General features: G+C 52.6%; 1 non-coding gene across 1 annotated transcript; it reads left to right on the forward strand.

Annotated features, from left to right (window-relative positions):
• Positions 1-3,017: 3,017 nt before the first annotated feature.
• TRNAK-UUU (transfer RNA lysine (anticodon UUU)) lies at positions 3,018-3,094 on the forward strand. Its single transcript has one exon. It is a non-coding gene; the product is annotated as a tRNA-Lys (tRNA).
• Positions 3,095-12,112: the final 9,018 nt, after the last annotated feature.

A 12,112-nucleotide genomic window follows, 5' to 3' on the forward strand; every position in this document is an offset into this window, starting at 1 on the left:
TATGCTAGGGGGAGCCATGTAATAAAATCGAGTGGGCAAAATGTACAGAGGATTCATGGTTTACCAGATTTACCTCCGGAGTTTCGCCCACTCATCATCATTCACTTCGTGGATATGGCGGAATTTTTCTTTGTGCTGATAGCTTTGGAGAAATGTTCTGAAGGTGGTGAGAGTGGAGCAATACTGTCTCCGCGGCAAAATTGACTAGCGCGTTCGGCTGTTACCCGAAAGATTGGAGGTTCGATCTCTCCCTGGAGCGGTGTGTCGCTTTTTTTTCTTTGCGCTGATAGCTTTGAAGAAATGTTCTGACGGTGGTGAGAAGGAGCACGACTGTCTCTGTGGCGGAATGGGCTAGTGCGTTCGGCTGTTAACCGCAACTTTGGAGGTTTGAGCCCACCCGGGGGCGGTGTGTCGCTTTTTTTGCGCTGATAGCTTTGGAGAAATGTTCTGACGTTAGTGAGAGTGCTGCACTACTGTCTCCGTGGCGCAACTGACTAGCGCGTTCAGCTGTTAACCGAAAGGTTGGAGGTTTGAGCCCACCCGGGGGCGGTGTGTCCCTTTTTTTTTGCTCTGATAGCTTTGAAGAAATTTTCTGACGAAGGTAAGAGTGGTGCACTACTGTCTCCGTGGCGGAACTGACTAGCGCGTTCGGCTGTTAACCAAAAGGCCTGAGGTTTGAGGCCACCCGTGGGCGTTGTGTCGCTTTTTTTCTTTGCGCTGATAGCTATGGAGAAATGTTCTGACGGTGGTGAGAGTGGAGCACGACTGTCGCAGTGGCGCAATGGGCTAGCCCGTTCGGCTGTTAACCGAGAGTTTGGAGGTTTGAGCGCACCCGGGGGCGGTGTGTCGCTTTTTTTGCTCTGATAGCTTTGGAGAAATGTTCTGACGGTGGTGAGAGGGCTGCACTACTGTCTCCGTGGCGCAACTGACTAGTGCGTCCGGCTGTTAACCGTAAGGCTGGAGGTTCAAGCCCTCCCGGGAGTGGTTTGTCGCTTTTTTCTTCTTTGCGCTGATAGCTTTGATGAAATGTTCTGATAGTGGTGCGAGTGCAGCACGACTGTCTCCGTGGCGCAATTGGCTAGCGCGTTCGGCTGTTAATCGAAATTTTGGAGGTTCGAGCCCTCGCGGGAGCGGTGTGTCGTATTTTGTTTCTTTGCGGTGATAGCCTTGGAGAAATATTCTGACGGTGGTGAGAGTGCCTCACGACTTTCTCCGTGGCGAAATCGGCTAGCGCGTTCGGCCGTTCATCGAAAGGATGGAGGCTCGAGCGCTCCCGGGAGTGGTGTGTCGCTTTTTTTAGGGGCGAAGCTCCTTAGGGCGTGGGCTGTGCGTCCCCTGTAGCCTGTATGTAGCCACCTCTAGTTTAGTTCTTGCAGTGTTCACTAGATGGCGGTACCTTCCCATGCATGTAGCCACCTCTAGTTTAGTTCTTGCAGTGTTCACTAGATGGCGGTACCGTCTCTTGTATGTAGCCACCTCTAGTTTAGTTCTCGTAGTGTTTACTAGATGGTGGTACTTGTAGCTGATGATGAAAAGATGCAAGATGTTATAAACTAGAAAGCGGTACTTGTAGCTGATGAAAGACGCGAGATCTTATAAAATAGGAATGATGTCACATATGGCGCGTGTCATTGGTTGAAGGCAATCGTTCGATTTAGTGCGGCGACGTATGCTAGGGGGAGCCATGTAATAAAATCGAGTGGGCAAAATGTACAGAGGATTCATGGTTTACCAGATTTACCTCCGGAGTTTCGCCCACTCATCATCATTCACTTCGTGGATATGGCGGAATTTTTCTTTGTGCTGATAGCTTTGGAGAAATGTTCTGAAGGTGGTGAGAGTGGAGCAATACTGTCTCCGCGGCAAAATTGACTAGCGCGTTCGGCTGTTACTCGAAAGATTGGAGGTTCGATCTCTCCCTGGAGCGGTGTTTCGCTTTTTTTTCTTTGCGCTGATAGCTTTGAAGAAATGTTCTGACGGTGGTGAGAAGGAGCACGACTGTCTCTGTGGCGGAATGGGCTAGTGCGTTCGGCTGTTAACCGCAACTTTGGAGGTTTGAGCCCACCCGGGGGCGGTGTGTCGCTTTTTTTGCGCTGATAGCTTTGGAGAAATGTTGTGACGTTAGTGAGAGTGCTGCACTACTGTCTCCGTGGCGCAACTGACTAGCGCGTTCAGCTGTTAACCGAAAGGTTGGAGGTTTGAGCCCACCCGGGGGCGGTGTGTCCCTTTTTTTTTGCTCTGATAGCTTTGAAGAAATTTTCTGACGAAGGTAAGAGTGGTGCACTACTGTCTCCGTGGCGGAACTGACTAGCGCGTTCGGCTGTTAACCAAAAGGCCTGAGGTTTGAGGCCACCCGTGGGCGTTGTGTCTTTTTTTTTCTTTGCGCTGATAGCTATGGAGAAATGTTCTGACGGTGGTGAGAGTGGAGCACGACTGTCGCAGTGGCGCAATGGGCTAGCCCGTTCGGCTGTTAACCGAGAGTTTGGAAGTTTGAGCACACCCGGGGGCGGTGTGTCGCTTTTTTTTGCTCTGATAGCTTTGGAGAAATGTTCTGACGGTGGTGAGAGTGCTGCACTACTGTCTCCGTGGCGCAACTGACTAGTGCGTCCGGCTGTCAACCGTAAGGCTGGAGGTTCAAGCCCTCCCGGGAGCGGTTTGTCGCTTTTTTCTTCTTTGCGCTGATAGCTTTGGAGAAATATTCTGATGGTGGTGAGAGTGCAGCACGATCGTCTCCTTGGCGCAATTAGCTAGTGCGATCGGCTGTTAACCGCAAGTTTGGAGGTTTGAGCCCACCCGGGAACGGTGTGTCGCTTTTTTTTGCGCTGATAGCTTTGGAGAAAAGTTCTGACGGTGGTGAGAGTGCTGCACTACTGTCTCCGTGGCGCAACTGACAAGCGCGTTCGTCTGTTAACCGAAATTTTGGAGGTTCGAGCCCTCGCGAGAGCGGTGTGTCGCATTTTGTTTCTTTGCACTGATAGCTTTGGTGAAATGTTCTGACGGAGGTGAGAGTGAGCACGGCTGTCTCCGTGGCGCAATCGGCTAGCGCATTCGGCTTTTAACCGAAAGGCTGGAGGTTCAAGCCCTCCCGGGAGCGGTTTGTTCCTTTCTTCTTCTATAAGCTGATAGCTTTGGAGAAATATTCTGACGGTGGTGAGAGTGCAGCACGATCGTCTCCGTGGCGCAATTAGCTAGTGCGATCGGCTGTTAACTGAAAGGTTGGAGGTTCGAGCCCACCCGGGGGCGGTGTGTCGCTTTTTTTTCTTTGCGCTGATAGCCTTGGAGAAATAATCTGACGGTGATGAGAGTGCCTCACGACTTTCTCCGTGGCGCACTTGGCTAGCGTGATCGGCTGTTAACCGAAAGGTTGGAGGTTCGAGCCCTCCCTGGAGTGGTGTGTCGCTTTTTTCTTTGCGCTGATACCTTTTGAGAATTGTTCTGACGGAGGTGAGGGTGGAGCACGGCTGTCTCCGTGGCGAAATTAGCTAGCGCGTTCGGCCGTTAACCAAAAAGATGGAGGTTTGAGCCCTCCCGAAAGCGGTGTGTACCTTTTTTTTCTTCGCGCCAATAGATTTGGAGAAATGTTCTGACGGAGGTGAGAGTGCTGCACTACTGTCTGCGTGGCGCAATCAGCTAGCGCATTCGGCTTTTAACCGAAAGGCTGGAGGTTCAAGCCCTCCCGGGAGCGGTTTGTCCCTTTTTTCTTCTTTAAGCTGATAGCTTTGGAGAAATATTCTGACGGTGGTGAGAGTGCAGCACGATCGTCTCCGTGGCGCAATTAGCTAGTGCGATCGGCTGTTAACTGAAAGGTTGGAGGTTCGAGCCCACCCGGGGGCGGTGTGTCGCTTTTTTTTCTTTGTGCTGATAGCTTTGGAGAAATGTTCTGACGGTGGTGAGAGTGGAGCACGACTGTCGCCGTGGCGCAATGGGCTAGCGCGTTTGGCTGTTAACCGAAAGGTTGGAGGTTTGAGCCCACACGAAGGCGGTGTGTCGCTTTTTTTGCGCTGATAGCTTTGGAGAAATGTTTTGATGGTGGTGAGAGGGCTGCACTACTGTCTCCGTTGCGCAACTGACTAGCGCGTTCGCCTGTTAACCGGAAAGTTGGAGGTTGGAGCCCTTCAGAAGCGGGGTGTCGCTTTTTTCTTCCTTGCGCTGATAGGTTTGCAGAAATGTTCTGACGGTGGTGAGAGTGGAGCACGACTGTCTCCATCGTCCAATTGGCTAGTGCGTTCGGCTGTTAACCGAAAGGTGGAAGGTTCGAGCCCTTCCAGGAGTGGTGTGTCACTTTTTTTTTCTTCGCGCCGATAGCTTTCGAGAAATAACCTGACGGTGGTTAGAGTGCCTCACGACTTTCTCCGTGGCGCAATAGCCTAGCGCGTTTGGCTGTTAACCGAAAAGTTGGAGGTTTGAGCCCTCCCGGGAGCGGTGAGTCTCTTTTTTTTTCTTTGCGCTGATAGCTTTGGAGAAATGTTTTGACAGTGGTGAGAGTGGAAAACGGCTGTTTCCGTGGCGCAATTGGCTAGCGCGATCGGCTTTTACCCGAGAGATTGGATGCTCGAGCCCTCCCGGGAGCGGTGTGTCGCTATTATTTCTTTGCGCTGATAGCTTTGGAGAAATGTTCTGACGGTGGTGAGAGTGGAGAACGGCTGTCTCCGTGGCGCAATTGGCTAGCGCGTTCGGATGTTAACCGAAAGGTTGGAGTTTCGAGCCCTCCCGGAAGCGGTGCGTTGCTGTTATTTCTTTGCGCTGATAGCTTTGGAGAAATGTTCTGACGGTGGTGTGAGTGGAGAACGGCTGCCTCCGTGGCGGAATTGGCTAGCGCGCTCGGCCGTTAACCAAAAGGACGGAGGTTCGAGCCTTCCCGGGAGCGGTGTGTCGCCTGTTTTTTTTCTTTGCGCTGATAGCCTTGGAGAAATAATCTGACGGTTGCGAGAGTGCCTAACGACTTTCTCCGTGGCGCAATTGGCTAGCGAGTTCGGCTGTTAACCGAAAGGTTGGAGGCTCGAGCCCTCCCGGGAGCGGTGTGTCGCATTTTTTTCTTTGCGCTGATAGCTTTGGAGAAATGTTCTGACGGTGGTGAGAATGAAGCACGACTGTCTCCGTGGCGCAATCCTAGCGCGTTCGGCCGTTAACCGAAAAGTTGGAGGTTTGAGCCATCCAGGGAGCGGTGTGTCGCATTTTTTTTCTTTGCGCTGATAGCTTTAGAGGAATGTTCTGACGGTGGTGAGAGTGAAGAACGACTGTCTCCGTGGCCCAATCCTAGCGCGTTCGGCCGTTAACCGAAAGGTTGGAGGTTCGAGCCGTCCCGGGAGCGGTGTGTCGCTTTTTTTTTCTTTCCGCTGATAGCATTGGGGGAATGTTCTGATGGTGGTGAGATTGGAGCACGACTGTCTCCGTGGCGCAATTGGCTAGAGCATTTGGCTGTTAACCGCAAGTTTGGAGGTTTGAGCCCACCCAGGGGCGGTGTGCCGCTTTTTTTGCGCTGATAGCTTTGGAAAAATGTTCTGACGGTGGTGAGAGTGCTGCACTACTGTCTCCGTGCGCAACTGACTAGCGCGTTCGGCTGTTATCCGAAAGGTTGCATGTTCGAGCCCTCCCGGGAGCAGTGTGTCGTTTTTTTTTCTTTTTTGCCCTGATAGGTTTGGAGAAATGTTCTGATGGTGGTGAGAGTGCTGCACTACTGTCTCCGTGGCGCAATTGGCTCGCGCGTTCGTCTGTTAACCGAAAGGCTAGAGGTTCGATCTCTCCCGGGAGCGGTTTGTCACTTTTATTTTTCTTCGCGCTGATAGCTTTGAAGAAATGCTCTGACGGGATGAGAGTGCTGCACTACTGTCTCCGTGGCGTAATTGGCTAGCGCGTTCGGCTGTTAACCGATAGGCTGGAGGTTCGAGCCCTCCCGAGAGTGGTTTGTCGCTTTTTTCTTTTTTGCGCTGATAGCTTTGGAGAAATGTTCTGACGGAGGTGAGTGAGCTGCACTACTGTCTCCCTGGCGCAATTGGCTAGCGCGTTCGGCTGTTAACCGAAGGCTGGAGGTTCGAGCTCTCCCGGGAGCGGTTTGTCGCTTTTTTTTCTTTGCGCTTAGAGCTTTGGAGAAATTTTCTGAAGGTGGTGAGAGTGGAGCAGTACTGTCGTCGTGGCAAAATTTACTAGCGCGTTCGGCTGTTACCTGAAAGATTGGAGGTTCGATCTCTCCCTGGAGTGGTGTGTCGCTTTTTTTTTGCGCTGATAGCTATGGAGAAATGTTCTGACGGTGGTGAGAGTGAAGCACGACTTTCGCCGTGGCACAATGGGCTAGCGCGCTCAGCTGCTAACCACAAGTTTGGAGGTTTGAGCCCATCCGGGAACGGTGTGTCGCTTTTTTTTGCTCTGATAGCTTTGAAGAAATGTTCTGACGGTGGTGAGAGTGCTGCACTACTGTCTCCGTGGGGCAACTGAGAAGCGCGTTCGGCTGTTAACCGAAATTTTGGAGGTTCGAGCCCTCGCGGGAGCAGTGTGTCGCATTTTGTTTCTTTGCACTGATAGCTTTGGTGAAATGTTCTGACGGAGGTGAGAGTGGAGCACGGCTGTCTCCGTGGCGCAATCGGCTTGCGCGTTCGGCCGTTAACCAAAAGGATGGGGGTTTTAACCCTCCCGGGAGCGGTATGTCGCCTTTTTTTTTTGCGCTGATAGCCTTGGAGAAATATCCTGATGGTGGTTAGAGTGCCTCACGACTTTCTCATTGGCGCAATTTGCTAGCGCGATCGGCTGTTAACCGAAGTGTTGGAAGTTCGAGCCCTCCCGGGAGTGGTGTGTCGCTTTTTTTCTTTGCGCTGATAGCCTTGGAGAAATAATCTGACGGTGGTGAGAGTGCCTCACGACTTTCTCCGTGGCGCAATTGGCTAGCGCGATCGGCTGTTAACCGAAAGGTTGGAGGTTCGAGCCCTCCCTGGAGTAGTGTGTCGCTTTTTTTCTTTGCGCTGATACCTTTTGAGAATTGTTCTGACGGAGGTGAGAGTGGAGCACGGCTGTCTCCGTGGCGAAATTAGCTAGCGCGTTCGGCCGTTAACAAAAACGATGGAGGTTCGAGCCCTCCCGGGAGCGGTGTGTCCCTTTTTTTTCTTCGCGCCGATAGCTTTGCAGAAATGTTCTGACGGAGGTGAGAGTGCTGCACTACTGTCTGCGTGGCGCAATCAGCTAGCGCATTCGGCTTTTAACCGAAAGGTTGGAGGTTCGAGCCCACCGGGGGGCGGTGTGTCGCTTTTTTTTCTTTGTGCTGATAGCTTTGCACAAATGTTCTGACGGTGGTGAGAGTGGAGCACGACTGTCGCCGTGGCGCAATGGGCTAGCGCGTTCGGCTGTTAACCGAAAGGTTGGAGGTTTGAGCCCACACGAAGGTGGTGTGTCACTTTTTTTGCGCTGATAGCTTTGGAGAAATGTTTTGATGGTGGTGAGAGGGCTGCTCTACTGTCTCCGTGGCGCAACTGACTAGCGCGTTCGCCTGTTAGCCGGAAGGTTGGAGGTTGGAGCCCTTCAGAAGCGGGGTGTCGCTTTTTTCTTCGTTGCGCTGATAGGTTTGCAGAAATGTTCTGACAGTGGTAGGAGTGGAGCACGACTGTCTCCGTGGCCCAACGGGCTCGTGCGTTTGGCTGTTAACCGCAAGTTTAGAGGTTTGAACCCACCCGGGGGCTGTCTGCCGCTTTTTTTGCGCTGATAGCTTTGGAGAAATGTTCTGACGAAGGTGAGAGTGGTGCACTACTGTCTCCGTGGCGCAACTGACTAGCGCATTCGGCTGTTAACCGAAAGGTTGGAGGTTTGAGGCCAAGCGGGGGCGCTGTGTCGCTTTTTTTCTTTGCGCTGTTAGCTATGGAGAAATGTTCTGACGCTGGTGAGAGGGGAGCACGACTGTCGCCGTGGCGCAATGGGCTAGCCTATTCGGCTCTTAACCGAGAGTTTGGAGGTTTGAGCCCACCCGGGGGCGGTGTGTCGCTTTTTTTGCGCTGATAGCTTTAGAGAAATGTTTTGACGGTGGTGAGAGTGGACAACGGCTGTGTCCGTGGCGCAATTGGCTAGCGCGATCGGCTTTTACCCGAAAGATTGGAGGTTCGAGCTCTCCCGGCATTGGTTCGTCGCTTTTTTCTTCTTTGCACTGATAGCTTTTGAGAATTGTTCTGACGGAGGTGAGAGTGGAGCACAGCTGTCTCCGTGGCGCAATTGGCTAGCGCGATCGGCTGTTAACCGAAAGGTTGGAGGCTCGAGCCCTCCCGGGAGCGGTGTGTCGCATTTTTTTCTTTGCGCTGATAGCTTTCGAGAAATGTTCTGACGGTGGTGAGAGTGCAGCACGACTGTCCAGGGGCACAATAGCCTAGCGCGTTTGGCTGTTAACCGAAACGTTTGAGGTTTGAGCCGTCCCGGGAGCGGTGTGTCGCTTTTTTTCTTTCCGCTGATAGCATTGGGGAAATGTTCTGATGGTGGTGAGATTGGAGCACGACTGTCTCCGTGGCGCAATTGGCTAGAGCATTTGGCTGTTAACCGCAAGTTTGGAGGTTTGAGCCCACCCGGGGGCGGTGTGCCGCTTTTTTTGCACTGATAGCTTTTGAAAAATGTTCTGACGGTGGTGAGAGTGCTGCACTACTGTCTCCGTGCGCAACTGACTAGCGCGTTCGGCTGTTATCCGAAAGGTTGCATGTTCGAGCCCTCCCGGGAGCAGTGTGTCGTTTTTTTTCTTTTTTGCCCTGATAGGTTTGGAGAAATGTTCTGATGGTGGTGAGAGTGCTGCACTACTGTCTCCGTGGCGCAATTGGCTCGCGCGTTCGTCTGTTAACCGAAAGGCTAGAGGTTCGATCTCTCCCGAGAGTGGTTTGTCGCTTTTTTCTTTTTTGCGCTGATAGCTTTGGAGAAATGTTTTGACGGAGGTGAGTGAGCTGCACGACTGTCTCCCTGGCGCAATTGGCTAGCGCGTTCGGCTGTTAACCGAAAGGCTGGAGGTTCGAGCTCTCCCGGGAGCGGTTTGTCGCTTTTTTCTTCTTTGCGCTTATAGCTTTGGAGAAATTTTCTGAAGGTGGTGAGAGTGGAGCAGTACTGTCGTCGTGGCAAAATTGACTAGCGCGTTCGGCTGTTAACTGAAAGATTGGAGGTTCGATCTCTCCCTAGAGCGGTGTGTCGCTTTTTTTTGCGCTGATAGCTATGGAGAAATGTTCTGACGGTGGTGTGAGTGAAGCACGACTTTCGCCGTGGCGCAATGGGCTAGCGCGCTCGGCTGCTAACCACAAGTTTGGAGGTTTGAGCCCACCCGGGAATGGTGTGTCGCTTTTTTTTTGCGCTGATAGCTTTGGAAAAATGTTCTGACGGTGGTGAGAGTGCTGCACTACTGTCTCCGTGGGGCAACTAAGAGCGCGTTCGGCTGTTAACCGAAATTTTGGAGGTTCGAGCCCTCGCGGGAGCAGTGTGTCGCATTTTGTTTCTTTGCACTGATAGCTTTGGGGAAATGTTCTGACGGAGGTGAGTGTGGAGCACGGCTGTCTCCGTGGCGCAATCGGCTTGCGCGTTCGGCCGTTAACCAAAAGGATGGGGGTTTTAACCCTCCTGGGAGCGGTATGTCGCCTTTTTTTTCTTTGCGCTGATAGCCTTGGAGAAATATCCTGACGGTGGTTAGAGTGCTTCACGACTTTCTCCGTGGCGCAATTTGCTAGCGCGATCGGCTGTTAACCGAAGGGTTGGAGGTTCGAGCCCTCCCGGGAGTGGTGTGTCGCTTTTTTTCTTTGCGCTGATAGCCTTGGAGAAATAATCTGACGGTGGTGAGAGTGCCTCACAACTTTCTCCGTGGCGCAATTGGCTAGCGCGATCGGCTGTTAACCGAAAGGTTGGAGGTTCGAGCCCTCCCTGGAGTGGTGTGTCGCTTTTTTTCTTTGCGCTGATACCTTTTGAGAATTGTTCTGACGGAGGTGAGAGTGGAGCACGGCTCTCTCCGTGGCGAAATTAGCTAGCGCGTTCGGCCGTTAACCAAAAAGATGGAGGTTCGAGCCCTCCCGGGAGCGGTGTGTCCCTTTTTTTTTCTTCGCGCCGATAGCTTTGGAGAAATGTTCTGACGGAGGTGAGAGTGCTGCACTACTGTCTGCGTGGCGCAATCAGCTAGCGCATTTGGCTTTTAACCGAAAGGTTGGAGGTTCGAGCCCACCCAGGGGCGGTGTGTCGCTTTTTTTTTCTTTGTGCTGATAGCTTTGCAGAAATGTTCTGACGGTGGTGAGAGTGGAGCACGACTGTCGCCGTGGCGCAATGGGCTAGCGCGTTCGGCTGTTAACCGAAAGGTTGGAGGTTTGAGCCCACACGAAGATGGTGTGTCGCTTTTTTTGCGCTGATAGCTTTGGAGAAATGTTTTGATGGTGGTGAGAGGGCTGCTCTACTGTCTCCGTGGCGCAACTGACTAGCGCGTTCGCCTGTTAACCGGAAGGTATGAGGTTGGAGCCCTACAGAAGCGTGGTGTCGCTTTTTTCTTCGTTGCGCTGATAGGTTTGCAGAAATGTTCTGACGGTGGTAGGAGTGGAGCACGACTGTCTCCGTGGCCCAACGGGCTAGTGCGTTCGGCTGTTAACCGCAAGTTTGGAGGTTTGAGCCCACCCGGGGGCGGTCTGCCGCTTTTTTTGCGCTGATAGCTTTGGAGAAATGTTCTGACGTTGGTGAGAGTGCTGTAGTACTGTCTGCGTGGCGCAACTGACTAGCGCGTTCGGCTGTTGACCGAAAGGTTGGAGGTTTGAGCCCACCCGGGGGCGGTGTGTCGCTTTTTTTTGTGCTGATAGCTTTGGAGAAATGTTCTGACGAAGGTGAGAGTGGTGCACTACTGTCTCTGTGGCGCAAATGACTAGCGCATTCAGCTGTTAACCGAAAGGTTGGAGGTTTGAGGCCAAGCGGGGGCGCTGTGTCGCTTTTTTTCTTTGCGCTGATAGCTATAGAGAAATGTTCTGACGCTGGTGAGAGGGGAGCACGACTGTCGCCGTGGCGCAATGGGCTAGCCCATTCGGCTCTTAACCGAGAGTTTGGAGGTTTGAGCCCACCCGGGGGTGGTGTGTCGCTTTTTTTGCGCTGATAGCTTTAGAGAAATGTTTTGACGGTGGTGAGAGTGGACAACGGCTGTGTCCGTGGCGCAATTGGCTAGCGCGATCGGCTTTTACCCGAAAGATTGGAGGTTCGAGCTCTCCCGGCAGCGGTTTGACGCTTTTTTCTTCTTTGCACTGATAGCTTTTGAGAATTGTTCTGACGAAGGTGAGAGTGGAGCACAGCTGTCTCCGTGGCGCAATTGGCTAGCGCGATCGGCTGTTAACCGAAAGGTGGGAGGTTCGAGCCCTTCCAGGAGTGGTGTGTCACTTTTTTTTTCGCGCCGATAGCTTTCGAGAAATGTTCTGACGGTGGTGAGAGTGCAGCACGACTGTCCAGTGGCGCAATAGCCTAGCGCGTTTGGCTGTTAACCGAAAAGTTGGAGGTTTGAGCCGTCCCGGGAGCGGTGTGTCGCTTTTTTTCTTTTCGCTGATAGCATTGGGAAAATGTTCTGATGCTGGTGAGATTGGAGCACGACTGTCTCCGTGGCGCAATTGGCTAGAGCATTTGGCTGTTAACCGCAAGTTTGGAGGTTTGAGCCCATCCGGGGGCGGTGTTTCGCTTTTTTTTGCGCTGATAGCTTTGGAAAAATGTTCTGACGGTGGTGAGAGTGCTGCACTACAGTCTCCGTGGCGCAACTGACTAGCGCGTTCGGCTGTTACCCGAAAGGTTGGATGTTCGAGCCCTCCCGGGAGCAGTGTGTCGTTTTTTTTCCTTTTTGCCCTGATAGGTTTGGAGAAATGTTCTGACGGTGGTGAGAGTGCTGCACTACTGTCTCTGTGGCACAACTGACTAGCGCGTTCGGCTGTTAACCGAAAGGTTGGAGGTTCGAGCCCTCCCGGGAGCGGTGTATTGCTTTTTCTTTTTTGCGCTGATAGGTTTGGAGAAATGTTCTGACAGTGGTGAGAGTGCTGCACAACTGTCTCTGTGGCGCAATTGGCTAGCGCAATCAGCTGTTAAGCGCAAGTTTGGAGGTTTGAGCCAACCCGGGGGCGGTGTGTTGCTTTTTTTGCGCTGATAGCTTTGGAGAAATGTTCTGACGGTGGTG

Source organism: Rhipicephalus microplus, chromosome 8, assembly GCF_043290135.1.
Source record: "Rhipicephalus microplus isolate Deutch F79 chromosome 8, USDA_Rmic, whole genome shotgun sequence".
Classification (NCBI taxonomy): domain Eukaryota; kingdom Metazoa; phylum Arthropoda; class Arachnida; order Ixodida; family Ixodidae; genus Rhipicephalus; species Rhipicephalus microplus.